The 14,277-nt window shown below is 41.6% G+C and overlaps 1 long non-coding RNA gene across 1 annotated transcript; it reads left to right on the top strand.

The window, feature by feature from the left end:
• Positions 1–732: 732 nt before the first annotated feature.
• LOC311582844 lies at positions 733–9,945 on the top strand. Its single transcript, XR_014774270.1, has 3 exons — positions 733–871; positions 3,373–3,467; positions 9,915–9,945. It is a non-coding gene; the product is annotated as an uncharacterized lncRNA (long non-coding RNA).
• Positions 9,946–14,277: the final 4,332 nt, after the last annotated feature.

The following is a 14,277-nucleotide window of genomic DNA, read 5'->3' as shown; positions in this document are numbered from 1 at the left end:
AAACCTTTATGCCAGTCTGGGGGAAAAAAAAAGAGCGGGTTGAGGTAGAAGAATTAATAATAGGATAAAAAAGACGGTGCAGGAAAAGTACGGCTTCCGATTTGGAACTAAAAATCTTGTGATGGAAAGAATTCTATTTTATTTGTAAAGCCCCCAAACCAGTTTAAAATTTTAAAAGGACACAGAGGCAGCCAACTGGTCAGTTGGTTTTCAAATAGGTACAATTAGCTCACCTTTTATTTACTCCATGTCAAGGACTTTTTCTTATCTGCCTGGGTGTAGGACTAGCCACATGTCCCCTACTGGAGTCAGCTAGCGTTTGTGCTCTTATTGCTGTGACCAAACATGTGACCGAAGCAACTTAAAGGACAGTGTTTATTTTGATTCCTGGTTTAAGGGGTTTCAGCTCACCAAGGCAGGGAGGATACGCTGGCCGGAGTGTGAAGGGTCTGGCTACATTGGAAACTCTGAGAGGACAGGTAGTTGGGATCGGCTATGTAATGGAAGCGTTGGTTTCTTTGTAAACTCGGTTCTGTTATGGAAATATGTTTTTGTTTTGATCCCAACGTGTGGTGTTTTTTTTTTTTTTTTTTACTTTGGGCTTTCGTTTGCCCACAGCTGTAAATTGCCTTGTGCGGGGCGTGGTCTTTGCTAGTTCGTGCTGCACGGGGAGGGGCGTGGTTTAGGACTCTAAGGGACATAAATACAAGAGCCTGGAGACAGACCGTGTAGCGTGCGGTGGTGGCATGTGGCTTGTGGCATGTAGCAGTATGGAGAGACCACAGACAGAAGGTGTGGTGGCTCGGAGAGAAATGGTTCAACACGTAGGCTCTGAGGAGACGGCTTCTGCGTTTGCTGTCGACAGAGATTGGTACTTCCCCCAAATAATCCAATTGATCCTAAGCAGCCAGGAGAAGTAAAGGGTTCTGCCTCCCCTCTCTCCCTAACCTTCTTTCTCTCTTACCCAGGGTTAAAGGGTTCATGGAACGGAGGTAAAGGCATCAATACCTCAACTAAACAAGTTTTAAAAACAAGCGTCAAGAGGGCTATCCGACTTTAAAGCCCGCCGCCCCTAGTGATCCACTTCCCCCACCTGCACAATATTACCAAACAGCAGCACCAGCTGGGGACCACGTGCTCACTGTATCGGCCTCTGAGAGATGATTCCCACGGAAACCACCACAGCTGTGATGCTCAGCAAGGGCAGAGGACTGCTGTGGTGGTCCACGTCAGAAGGGCCTACCATTCCGTGGGAACTCACAGCTTTCCTTTTTTTTTTTTTTCCCCTGAGAACATACCTATCTCAGACTGCTGTGGAGTGAGGAAGTAAGCACTGGCTTACCCTGTTCATATGAGGGAGAATATCTTGGGGGTTCAGGTACTCCTGGGGATAGAATTCAAACAGTATCTCTTCCGCATTTGGGAATCTCCCTCTTCACAACCACTCAGGGGTTTGCAAAGCCAACAACATCTCTTTCTATGATGCTTTTCAGGCCTCGGGTCTTTCCCTCGCCACCCCCTGCCCCCTCCCGCGCCCCGTTCTCCTATGCTCTCACCACTTCCTTGTGCCTTTGATTTAAGAAGAATTAATTTAAAAAAAATTAATGATTTGTTTCTCTGAGCCTTAGTTTTGCTAAGCCTAAGACCCCAGCTCATACTCTTTGATTTTTATCTTTCTTTGTCTCCTCTCCTCTCCTTTTCTCTCTGCCATTTCAAAGCAGGGTCCCAATTATTCTTTTGAGAAGCTTGGTTAACAAATGAAAGAAGATAGGCAGAATTGCCCTTTGAGGAGGTAGGAGGTTTAAAAAAAAAAAGTTCTGAATTTGGAAGGTGTACTTTTCAAAAAGAGGGACAATGTCTGGAGATGTATTTTGAAGAACTACCAAGAATTTGCCATAGGTAAAGATTCATGGCCGCTCATGGTGTGTTCTGCTCGGTAAATGGCTTTTACTTAGTCTTATGCCCTCAGATCTTTGCTACTATCATTGTTCAAACATGTGCATGTCTTTTCTCTGAAAGTCACATCTGTTTCAAACAGTTATTTTAGTAGAAGTAATACACTATCTTTCTCTATGTCTCACGTTTGATGGAATGCAAAGATTTCCACACTGCCCTCCAAATGCTGCCCCTCCCCCCCACTCCCGAGTTCCAGCTGTTGCTCCTCCCACTTTCTCCCTCCATCCCTTCGAGACACCTGATCACTCCTACTCTGGTCCCTTTCTATTCCCAGTCTACCCAGAGGATTTATTCTATTTCCCTTTCTCAGGGAGAGTCATGCTTTCCTCCTATAGCCCTCCTCTTTGCCTAATCTCTCTGGGTCTGAGGGTTGTAGCTTGATTATCATTTACTTAACAGTTAATATCCACTTATAAGTGTCTACGTGCCATATTTGTCTCCCTGGGTCTCTGTTACTTAGGATGATTTTTTTTTCGAGTTCCATCCTTATGCCTGGAAATTTCATGATGGGTTTTTGTTTTTTGTTTTTAAGCAGTTGAGTATTATTCCATTGTGTAAATGTACCACATTTTCTCTATCCATTCTTCAGTTGAGGTGCATCTAGCTTGTTTCCAGTTTCTGGCTATTATGAATAAACATAGTTGAGCAAGTGTCCTTGTGGCAGGATATCCTTTGTATATATGCCAAAGAGTGGTATAGCTGGGTCTTGAGGTGGATTGATTCCCGATTTTCTGAAGAACCGCCATATTGATATCTATAGTGGCTGTGCAAGTTTGCACTCATACCAGCAACAAAGGAGTGTTCCCCTTGCTCCACATCCTTGCCATCCCAAGCTGTCACTTGTGTTATTGATCTTAGTCATTCTGACAGGTGTTTCAGATGGAACCTAAAAGTAGTTTTGATTTGCATTTCCCCAATGGGTAAGGATGTTGAACATGTCTTTAAGTGTTTCTCAGCCATTTGAGATCCCTCTATTGGAAATTCTCTGTTTAGATCTGCACCCATTTTTAATTGAATTATTATTTTTTTGATTATTTGGTTGTTTGATATTTAGTTTCTTGAGTTCTTTATATATTTTGGATATTAAACTTCCATCAGATGTGGACTTGGTAAAAAAAAATATTTTGCTATTCCTTAGGCTGCTTCTGATTGACACCTTCTGATTGAAGGTATCCTTCACCTTATAGAAGCTTTTACATCTCTTGAGATCCCACTTATTAATTGTTGGTCTAAGTGCCTGTACTATCAGTTTTTCTGTTCAGAAAGTTGTCTCCTGTGTCACTGTATTCTAGGCTATTTCCCACTTTCTCTTATATCAGGTTCAGTGTGTCTGGTTTTATGTTGGAGTCTTTGATCCACTTGGACTTAAGTTTTGTACAGAGTGATAAATACTGATCTATTTGCATTCTTCTACAGGCAGACATCCAATGTGACCAACGCCATTTGCTGAAGATGCTTTCTTTTGTCTATTGTGTCTTTCTGACTTCCTCAAGGCAGCCCCAGGAATCAAGGTAAGCTCATGAGTTTTTTCTGGTTGTCGTCACAATACTGACTAGTCAGTGTCTCCACTGACAGCAAGCCTAGGTCCCAGAGCTTTGTGTTTCATTATACTGAAAAAATAAAAGACCATTAAAAAGGTAACTAGCCTATTAAAAGTACAGTAATTGGTTAGGGAGATGGATCAACTGGCAAGTCTTGCCATGTAACCACAAGGACCCCATCAGAACCTCAGAATTTATGTAGCCTGTGCTTGTAATCCCAGGGAGCTGGAATCAGTCAGGTGACTCAGTGACCTCCAGGCCAGTGAGAGACCCTGTCTCAGAAGACAGGATGGACAACTCCTGAGGAACTTCGACCTCTGGCTTCCACATCCATGTACACACACGTGTCCACACACCTGCAGGTACCCCTGCATACATGAACACCCCCTCCCCCCCCTGACTCCATCAGTCAAAGTTAATGAACTTTTAGAATAAGTAGTTTTTATGGTGATTCCTGTCAAACTTTTTATTTCTGAGTTAACTTGTAAGTAAAAGTGATGCGTTTTCTCCGTTGTCACCCAAGTTCTCTCAGCTCACAAACTGCTCCCTGGGGATAAGCAACTCAGATGGGAACATGGGAGAACTGTAACTTAATGGGACCCTGATGGCTTATAAACGTTAATGTGGCTAAGGCAATGGATGACGCTTCTACAGCAAGGGATGTGAGCCTGGGGATAATTTATGCATCAGGACAATCAGACTCGTTATGAGCATTATTTAACATTCCCCAGGCGCTCACCTAGAGCATGGATTTACATATAAACACAGGCGCAAGTGTATTTTAGACTCCGGAAGGTAGGAAAGTATCTCTCATTAGAAGACTCGAAAAGATCTCAACATGGAACATAATAGCTAGTTGGAAGAACTGGGAAGGGAAGTTTTTCATGTGGATCAATGAGCAAGTATGTAGGATAAGAAGACAGACTCCTCAACCACATTGGCAGCTCCAAGTGAAATGGTGGTTCTAGGTAGCCATCACCAGTGAATCTTCAAGCAGAGGAAAGAGTGATGAGGGACAGGCCAACATCATCGGAACCCGCTGGCGATGCCACATCGTTAAGTATGAGGCAGTGTGATGCTGGCTCTCTATAATGTCTAGTAGCTGGGCATGCAGAAAGCTGTATTTATGAATAGCCTGGGGCTGCAAGCTGGCTCAGCAGGTAAAAGTTCTTGCTGTGAGACTCCGATGGCCTGGGTTCGATCCCCGGAACTCATGTAAAGATAGAAGGAGAAACTTGTTCCACAAAGTTGTTCTCTGGTCTCCTCACCTGCACCATGGCACATGCGTGTCCCACACATACATCACACACACACACACACATTTATGCATATAATAACAATAAACTTTAAAACAATTTGAGACTTATGTAAAGTCCTCGAAACATGCCAGTTTGTGGCATATGCAGGGAATAAAGAAAAATTTACATGTACCTGTAGGAATAATTAATTTAAAGTGCACAATGTGTGGTACTTGTTTGTATATATTAATAGAGTAAATAGATTGGGGACAACCATTACAAAAATAAATGAGTCTTAATGCGTTGCATGGGCTTTGGAGGAAGAGTTCTGATTCAAAGAAATGCACATGAAATATTTTCATGTTATGAAGAAATTATTGACTTTGAAAGAATGTGGTTAGTGAACACAGACTTCTGAGATGATGCACAGAAGACAAAGTGTTTATAGTTGAGATGACATTCTGTATAGAGTTTGCTCTTGAACATTCTGACTAGAAGACACAGGTCAATACTGGACAATGGCCATCTGTTGATGAACATAGGTTGACTAGTGTGTGCTACAGCTACAGTTAAAGTCTGCATAACCGGGAGGAACATACAGATGACCAAAGAGTTACACCATCTGAGGACTCAAGACCTAGTGCACCATCAGGTTAAATCTAAATGTTCTTTTTGAACTGCTATTAACATTTTAGGTATTCTTCAAATACAGTACAAACATTTAAAAATGTTTAAAGAAATTACCATCCATTTACAAATAAGTTGTGAGCCTTTGAGTGGAAAAACAAGCACTTCTCTCTCTCTCTCTCTCTCTCTCTCTCTCTCTCTCTCTCTCTCTCTTTCTCTGTGTGTGTGTATGTGTCTAATTCCTAGACTTTTTAGTGGGTACCAGGGATCCAAATTCAGTTCCTCATGCTTGTTCAGTTGAGTCACATCCCTAGACCCTGGGAAAAAAAAACAAGAACTTCTCTACATAAATAAATTATTTTAAAGTTGTCTTCTAATGGCAATTAAGATGTTTTTGTTGTACCTATTTATTTTAAAAACATTTTCTAATATCTAATTTGAATATCAGTTATATAGGCACATGCATGATTTGCAATAGTAGCACTGTAGTTTTTTTCAAGGAGCCGCATAAAGTGCATTAAAAAAATCATATGAGAGGTTGTTGGACTGGTCAAGTGTCTGGAAAGAAGTTTCATTGAAGTTGGAGAAACTGAGGCAATTGATAATATAATATTTAAGCATCTGTAAACCCTAGAATATGTTGAGTAGCAAAGCAACCTGACTATAATAATGATGTTTTGTATGCTTGAGAGGAGCCACGTTAAACACAAACGTTTAGTCAGACATGCCAACCTCACAGGCTCCTCTCAAACTGCCCTGTCCAATGCACACAGCTCCCGGCTTGTCTTTACCTGCCTTGGTTGTCTTGCCCTCTGTGGCTTAAAGTAGGGGACACGGGACAAGTGAGACAGTTGTGTTTCACCTGCTGAGACCCAGATCTAAAAGTTGACACTATTTCATATGATGTCTATCTTTTTTCCATTTGCATTTTTAAGTTTTATTTTATTTTGGTCAGAGCACTGAACCAGAGATCTGCCCTTTGTGTATATCATCCTGCAGAGGGCAGAGGGCAGAGGGCAGAGGGCAGAGGGCAGAGGGCAGAGGGCAGAGGGCAGAGGGCAGAGGGCAGAGGGCAGAGGGCAGAGGGCAGCCTCCAGTGTTGCTCCTCAGGAACCATCCACCTTGCTTTGTTTTGTCCTGTCTTTCTGTAGGACCTGGGACTGATTGGATGAGGGTGACTGGCCAATCAGCCTAGGGTAATACCCGTCTCTGCCTCCTCAGTACTGGAACTAAAGTGCACCCAAACATGCTCGGCTTTTAACTGGGTCTTGGGAACCAGACTCATGTCCTAAGGCTCCCATTGCAAGCACGTTAAACCGAGCTCTCTCTCTAGCCCGTACTCTCTAAGAAATTGTGTGAAAGTGTGTACTACGACATTGTTGGTTACAGGGCTGGTGGGATACAGCAAATCTCTAGACCTTGCTTAGTTTGCCCCGATTTATTATTTCAATGCGCTAGAGATCTGAAAGCCATCCTGTTGATGCTTCTCGTCGCCTCCTGATCTGGTCTGCTACATTTTCTTGCACAGCATATGTCCTATCAGATGCGTCTCAGGAGGGACCAGTTTCTTTCTGTTCTACTGCACAGGATGCTAGCCTAACTCAAGGTACCATGTCCTATGTCCTACTTGGTTTTCCTTCCCACTTATTGTTGACCTTAATAAGATTTTTGTTTGCATCCATTCCCTGTTGGAAGTTTGACACACTAAACATCAGGGGGAAGAAGGAGACAGCTATTAGCATCTTGTGGATACCCTTGGCTTCTTTGTTTGGGTGGTTTCAATTGCAGTGTTTTCCTGCTTTAATGAGACTCAGGGTTCATGGGAATAGGGACTAGCATAAAATGCAACGATGCGAGCAGCTCTGAAAGGCCGAATGCTACAATAAAATTCTCCTTCTGGGACTCTGCCGAATGCTGAAGGAGGATTGTGGACCACTACTGTATTTAAGCACAGCAGATCCCCGAGCAGCCACGAAGGAGAATGTAGATTTCTGGATGCTGGATCAGTACTAAGAAACATTTTACAGGAAATATTCAATTACGTGTTTGCAAGCTTCTCATGTGGGAAATTATCACTTGCGTTAAACTGATTCAGAGTGGGGAAAAATAATCACTCAGATGCTGGAAACGGGTTGACCCTCAGGTGGGTCTGTTCATCCATTTAATACGGTGTTCTTGCGTGTGACCTTGGGAAGCAGGAACAGATTACCTGGGAAATAGTTAGGAAGGCAAACTTTGAGTCCCACCCGAAACCCCAGATACAAGCATTTAAAGGTGAGTCTCACTTTGTGCTTCCTCAAGCCTACCAGGAGCTCTAAATCAATTCATAATTTTTAAGAATGACTAGACTGTTTTTCAAAGATTCATTTTGAGATTTCTAATGTGATTCCTTTGAGATGGGATAAAGGTTCACTTTTCTTAATATAGTAAAGTCATGTGATTACTGCCTAGGATTTTTAATAAAAGCCTAAAGGTTTCCTAATAACTTGATAATTCTGATTATTGATCATAATTAAGACAATATGCATTTATTATTATAACCGTTACACTGTATTATTCATGCTAGGCACTGTAAATGGCCTGATGTGTAAATTTTATGCCTGCATATTTCTAAGGACAACAAGAAAGGTATTAATCTGTCCCTTGTATTACTGTGATGAAGTAATTATGGCTGGATATTTATTTTTGCTTGTGAGCCTCACCTTTAATGGCTGAACCAAGCTGGATGCTTATGAAATCTAATGAAAATGATAAGAGTTTGTATCTAAGACATTCAAAGAACTACATTGAGTTACAAGTAATCAGATTTCTCAAAATCAAGATTAGGAGAATATTTTAAAGATTTATTTTAAAATTGTGTGTGTGTATGTTTGTTTGTGTGTGTGTGTCAGGGGACAATTTGTAGGAGTTGGTTTTCTCCTTCTAGTGTGTGTGTTGCAGTAATTAGATCCAGGTTATCAGACTTGGTGACAACTGCCTTTATCTGCTGAGTCATCTCACTGACTGAGAAATTTATGTCTATATCCTTTAAGGGACATGTACAAAACTATTCATGGGCATTTGGTGATAGATCCAAATTAGTAACTCAGCCGATGTGATTTTTTTTGTTGTTGTTTTTTGTTTTTTCGAGACAGGGTTTCTCTATGTAACATAGCCCTGACTTCCTGGACTCTCTTTGTAGACCAGGCTGGCCTTGAACTCAGAGATCTGCCTGCCTCTGTCTCCAAAGTACTGGGATGAAAGGCGTGCACCATCCTGGCTGGGCTCAAGTTCTTTTATTAATGATAATAAGATTGTATGCGTGAGCTGGAGAGTGGTTCAGTAAGCGGGTTCTCTTATGGTTTCCATTTCACTTCCTGAAGTCTATCCTGTCACAGACAACAGGATAGGGCCTTAAAGGGGACTTAAGGCCTTAAAGGACTTAAAGGACTTCCCTTTAAGTCCTCCAGAGGAGTTTGTGAAGATGGAATGATTAAGGTCAAAGAGAGGACCTCACTGGACACTTTACAGGAGAAAGCCCAGAGGAAAGTCTTTAGAGACATCTCCTGAATGAAGGAAAATATTTGACTTTTATATCCTGAGAGTTCCACAGGAGCTAGTGAGTTAGTCTGTGATAGCCCTTGTGACAAGAAGCACAGAGGAGTGAGGTATTAGGTGTGATTAGAAATTAGGGGCTACAACGGCTTAAAACCACTCAGATTCTCATTTAACTTTATGTCCCAGAGAGAGTGAGCTGCAGAGGGGCGTGGCCTGATCGCCCAGGCTGTGAGATCTCCTCTGGTCTCTTAGAGTGACTGGTATCGTAATGGGGCCAGGCCCTGGTAACAGTAAGACTGTCCCACTAACTTAATGATCCATCACAGCTTTAGAAATGCTTATTTTTATAAATAAAAGAAAGGCAAACACTGAATTGATTAAGGTGTCTGTGGTTTTAGTTCATTTTGTTGGCTTTAATTTATTTTCCTATTTAATGAAAATACTTTTAAGGACAAGAATGTTTAAAAGCCAAAAGGAAGAGCACAGTGACAGCAATTGCACTCAGTAACGGATGTGACAGTAAGCAATGGGACAGCAAGAGGATGAGGCTATAGTAATCTACGGGTGTAAGGACACGCTGTTAGAGGTTACCTATGTACAGCACAGAGTGATACCCACCAGTGGTAGTGTCTTTACTTTTAGGGCCTGTGCTCTGCCTGTCTGAGATTCAAGCCACCATAATGGTGCCCATAATGGTCATGAGTTTCAACTTGTAGAATAGGCCTGACGTCTGATTAGAAAGTGGTTAGTTACTTCCGTGACATTCATGTTGCTAAACCGGTCATTATAATAAAAAACATGATCCCAGGAACAAGAATGTAGCAACTTTATTATAATTAATTTTTTCCCTTGGATTTCACAAGACTGCTTGAGCTGAGCTTATTTGGTCAAATAGAAGTTCGGTTATTGCTAAAGCTGTTGGCCGGACTCATGGAAAAAAATTATTCAAGACATGTTTGGGATAATAAAGAGTTTGAACGAAGGAAAGCTATGTAATAGAACCTTTCTCTTTGAGGTCTATTATAGTTACTTTTGGAGCCCTCACCTAAACTTCAGCATCTTACTTTGGATGTACTTGAAGAGAAAAATGTTTCATTTTTGTGAAGAGCTGTCGGATACAAGGAAAACTTCACCTTCAATAAGATTAGTCTCAAACAGAAGAACAATCGAAGCATTGTTTCTCCGAAATTGCTAGTACACACTTCAGCGTCCCTCCTCATAGACTGTGCTTTAATTTATGTCCCATCATCGCTTGGCAGAGCCTTTGTGTCCACCTCTCTTTGTCTCCTGGTGACAGGCAGACTTGGCACTACATAACAGTTCAGAGAGGTAGCCCGTGCTTTCATTGTTTTGCAAGTTTTTATTTTTTTAAGGACCAAGGAAGAATGATGCAGTAAAAGATGTCAGGTCAGACACTTGACTGGTTCTTTTTGTCCACACTTACATCCTTTGTCTGTCTCCTCTACCTGATGGGTCGGTGATTTATGTGAGGATGTTTTCTTTGAAGATTGAAGAGGCTCACTGATGAAGTCCAAAATGTTTTGTCTGGGACAGTTTGGTAGTTGGCTGTGGGTGAAAAAAAATGTATAGAAAAAGATTTCCTGGTTTTCTAAATTTTATAAAGCATATCTATACACTTGTCAGTGTCATTCAGGTACATTACAAAATGGTTTCCTAAATTGTGATTTTTTTTTTCCTCCGTGGACAGCCCGATAAAGACAGAAAACGAGGCATAGTCACAACCAACACTTCGCGAGACCTTTTTTGCCTAGTATTATTTGACAGGAAGTGATTTTTTAATTACAGGCTATCATTACAAAGGCTTTTAATCTTTTTTATTCATTAAGGAAAACAAAAGCATGTCTTCACATAGTGCATGTCAGTCTCTCATGGTGCTTTCTTTGACATTTTTGCTTTTACTGTCTCTACTGTTGCATCTCTTACATTACATGACTATCTGTGTAGTGCGCACTTCTCACTTATGCCGTTATGAGAACCCACATTTTAGCCACCTTTGAACACCTTCGTTCTATATGATGAATTATTTTTGTTCATTTCCCCTCTTATGTAAAATTAAAATTGGAAATGAATTATGATCCATTAAGGTCCCAAAAGGACTAAAATCAAGATCTCGAAGGGTGGGAGGGGCCAGAGAGATAGCTCTGCTCTCTCCTTTGTTTCCCAGCACCTAATTTTGGGCAGTTTATAACTGCTCATAATTTCAATCATAGGATCTCATGCCCTCTTCTGGTCTCCGTGAGCACCTGCATTCACGTGTGCATACACACAGATACATATAATTTTACAGTGAAGAAGTTTTTAAAAGGTTATCAAAAGGGACATCTACAGGCCTCCCTGCCGTGTTTATTGTAGCATTCACTGTAGCCAAGATGTAGAAACACTGCAAATGTCTCTTGTGTAGATGAGTAGATTAAGAAAGTGGGATATTATAAGCAGTGGAATATTGTTCATCCTTAAAAAAAAATCAAGTAATGCCATCTAGGTGTGGTTGTGCATGCTTGTAGTCCCAGCACTTGAGAAGCAGAAGCAGGGACACCAAGAGACCAAGGTCATCCTAGGCTCTTTAGTGAGTTCAAGACTTTCTTGGGCTGTATGAAACCTTGTCTGGAAAAAACAAACCGGAGCTGGGTGGGGGGGGGGGGGGTGTAGCTCGGTTGGTAAAATGTCTGGCATCCGTGAAGCCCTGCGTTTGATTCCCAGTACCACATAAAAGCAGGTAGCATGGTTAGTTAGTGAGTTTGAAGCCTCCCTGGGTCAACTGAGAGCTTTTTAAAACCAAAGAAAGAATAAAATCAGGAAATAAAACAATAACAGTGTAACAATAATTTAAAACAATAATTAAAAAACAGTGCACCAATAATTTAAATAAATCTTTGTTAGCATTTGACCACTTTGGACAGCCCAGGGACAATGTGCTTAGTGAAACGAGCTAGCTGTAAGAGCAAATAAATACCCATGATTCCCCAATTGTTGGAAACTAGCCAGACCTTCAGTGGCAGAGAACAGGATAAGCTGTGGTTGCCAGAGGCTGGCAGGAGGGGGAGGCAGGAAGCAGTTTCTAAAGAGCATAAAGTTTGTCATGCAAGGTGGCTAAGTTCTAGAGATCTGTTATGTGACATATTTATATCACGGCAGAACAGTGAACTTTTATACTGTATAATCCTACTAATGTTGATATTTTAATACATTGCTTATTTTAAATTTTGTACGTCTTTTAATACCAGTCACATGAGCCTGTTTTCCTCCCCACATTTATAGTGTTTTTTTTTCTTTTTAAGATTTATTTTTATTTCACGTGTATGAGTGTTTTGTCGGAATGTACGTCTGTGTACCGTGTGTGTGTGTGCCTGGTGCCTGTGGCGGCCAAAAGGTCCTCTGGGACTGGAGTGACAGATAGTTGAGAGCCACCAAGTTAGATGCTGGGAGAAGAACTCTGGCCCTTTTGAGTTCTCTTCACTGCTGAGCCACCTTTCCTACCTCATGTGCATAATGTTTTACAGGATGATCATGATTACATAATAGCACGCTACCTTCTTTCCAGGCGATGGCCGTGAGGACTGTCTGCGCTGCTTCCCTCTGCTGACCGTGTCTGCTTTTCTACCGTGTGTCAAGCTTGTCAGTGGGCTTTTGTGTACCTGGACTTTAGACTCACAAGTTCAGATGGGCCATGAGTTCAGTACTGTCTTTCATATATTTTGCTTTTAATTATAACTGCTTTTTCTTTTATTAATTTATCATCTAAGTTTTATCAATTTGTTGTTCAAAGAGACAGGTTTCATTGTGACACTTTCATATGTACGTTATCCCTGTGCTTTGTTTCCCGCCCTCCCTCACTTCCTGTCCCCACCCCATTGGTCCCTTTTGCCCAGCAATCTTCCTTCCCAGGGGTAGTTACTCCCCCCCTCCCTTTTTTTTCTTTTATGATGCACATATCCCATCCCAAGAGTGATTGTTTTTAAAATTTCCACTAATTCTCCATTAGAATGCTGGACCAGATGACGGCAGCACACTTTTCCTTATGCAGCAGCTCAACCCCTCTGACCTGTGACTTCCTGGAGACTGGTGTGGGGTGTAACACTCTCCAGCACTTTAGCTCTGCTGGCTGGAATGTGTGTACAGAGACTAGAGAAAGTTCTTGCTGAAAAACGAGACTCTGTCCATCTGCTTTCATTTGTCACAAGTGTTGGAAAAAAATAGCATGGCTTGACTGTTTTCTCACGCTACTTTGAATGTCCATGCATAAGAACAAGAGGCAGACTGCCTGTATTTTAGAGCATATTTGAAAAGAAATGGCTTCGCAGAAACAAAACCCCAGCAATTCATCCATTTGGTGACATTTCTTGGGTATTTTCATAGTCATCATGCAGAGCTTATTTTTATTGAGTGAGATGTGTGTGGTGCTGCACTCATACATGCTAAGCGACACTTATGCAACACAAAAACTACTTCCCCCATTTCTTTTGAGAGGACACACATGAAAACATACAACACATGGGCGCGCACACACACACACACACACACACACACACACCCTTAACTTTACTCCAAATGCCAAATTCTTTTCAGCAGTTTGAGTTCGTGGGTAAGAACGAGGATTTTCCTTTTCTGTTCCCGGTTTGTCCTTGCAGTCCCCGCCGAGTGTGAGTTCACACAGCAGATGGACCCAATCATGGTACACGTCCATCACCTCACCCGTATTGTTTTCATAAATTCGCTGCCTCCCTGGGTGCAAACAAATGATTTTCTTCTTCAGTTCACCTGAAAATTGCTTCTCAGGCCTTCATTTGGAACAAGTCAAGATTTGGGCGTTGTCAGCAGTGCAGGGACACATTTGAATAAAGTCAAACTCCCCAGATCTAGGGCAATATCATCCATCACACGTGTGTCAGGAATCTGTCTGGGGGGCCCCATAAATCTGTGGTTTCAAGAGGAGCCAAGTGTCTCGCTTAGGAGCCTGGTCCTCAGCTGCAGTCCACCGTGTCCTTCTATCAACTTCCAGATGACTTGAAAACAGGCTTTTTCCAGAAGCTTAGGTGTCGTGCGTGTTCACGGAACAGAAGGCCATCTATTCCAGACCTTCAAGTTCCTCAATAAAAGATAATTTTTATAAGGGAGCTAATGCTTATGTCTACACAGAACATAGGGAGAGTGTTTGTTCTTCTTGACAATACACATTTGAGAGGAGAGGGAAGGAAGTTCCAGATTGAACAAAAGTTTCAGAGGAAGTAGATTTATTGTGCATAGAAATAATTCCAGTGAGGATTCAAAAGGCAAATGTCACAGTTCTAACACAATCTTTTCTTAAATTATGAAGGTGGTATAATAATCTACATAATAATAATTGGAAAATACCAAAA

The sequence above is a fragment of the Acomys minous genome (assembly GCF_964271855.1).
Source record: "Acomys minous genome assembly, chromosome: 14".
Taxonomy (NCBI): Eukaryota; Metazoa; Chordata; class Mammalia; order Rodentia; family Muridae; genus Acomys; species Acomys minous.
This window is presented reverse-complemented; position numbering and strand designations above follow the sequence as displayed.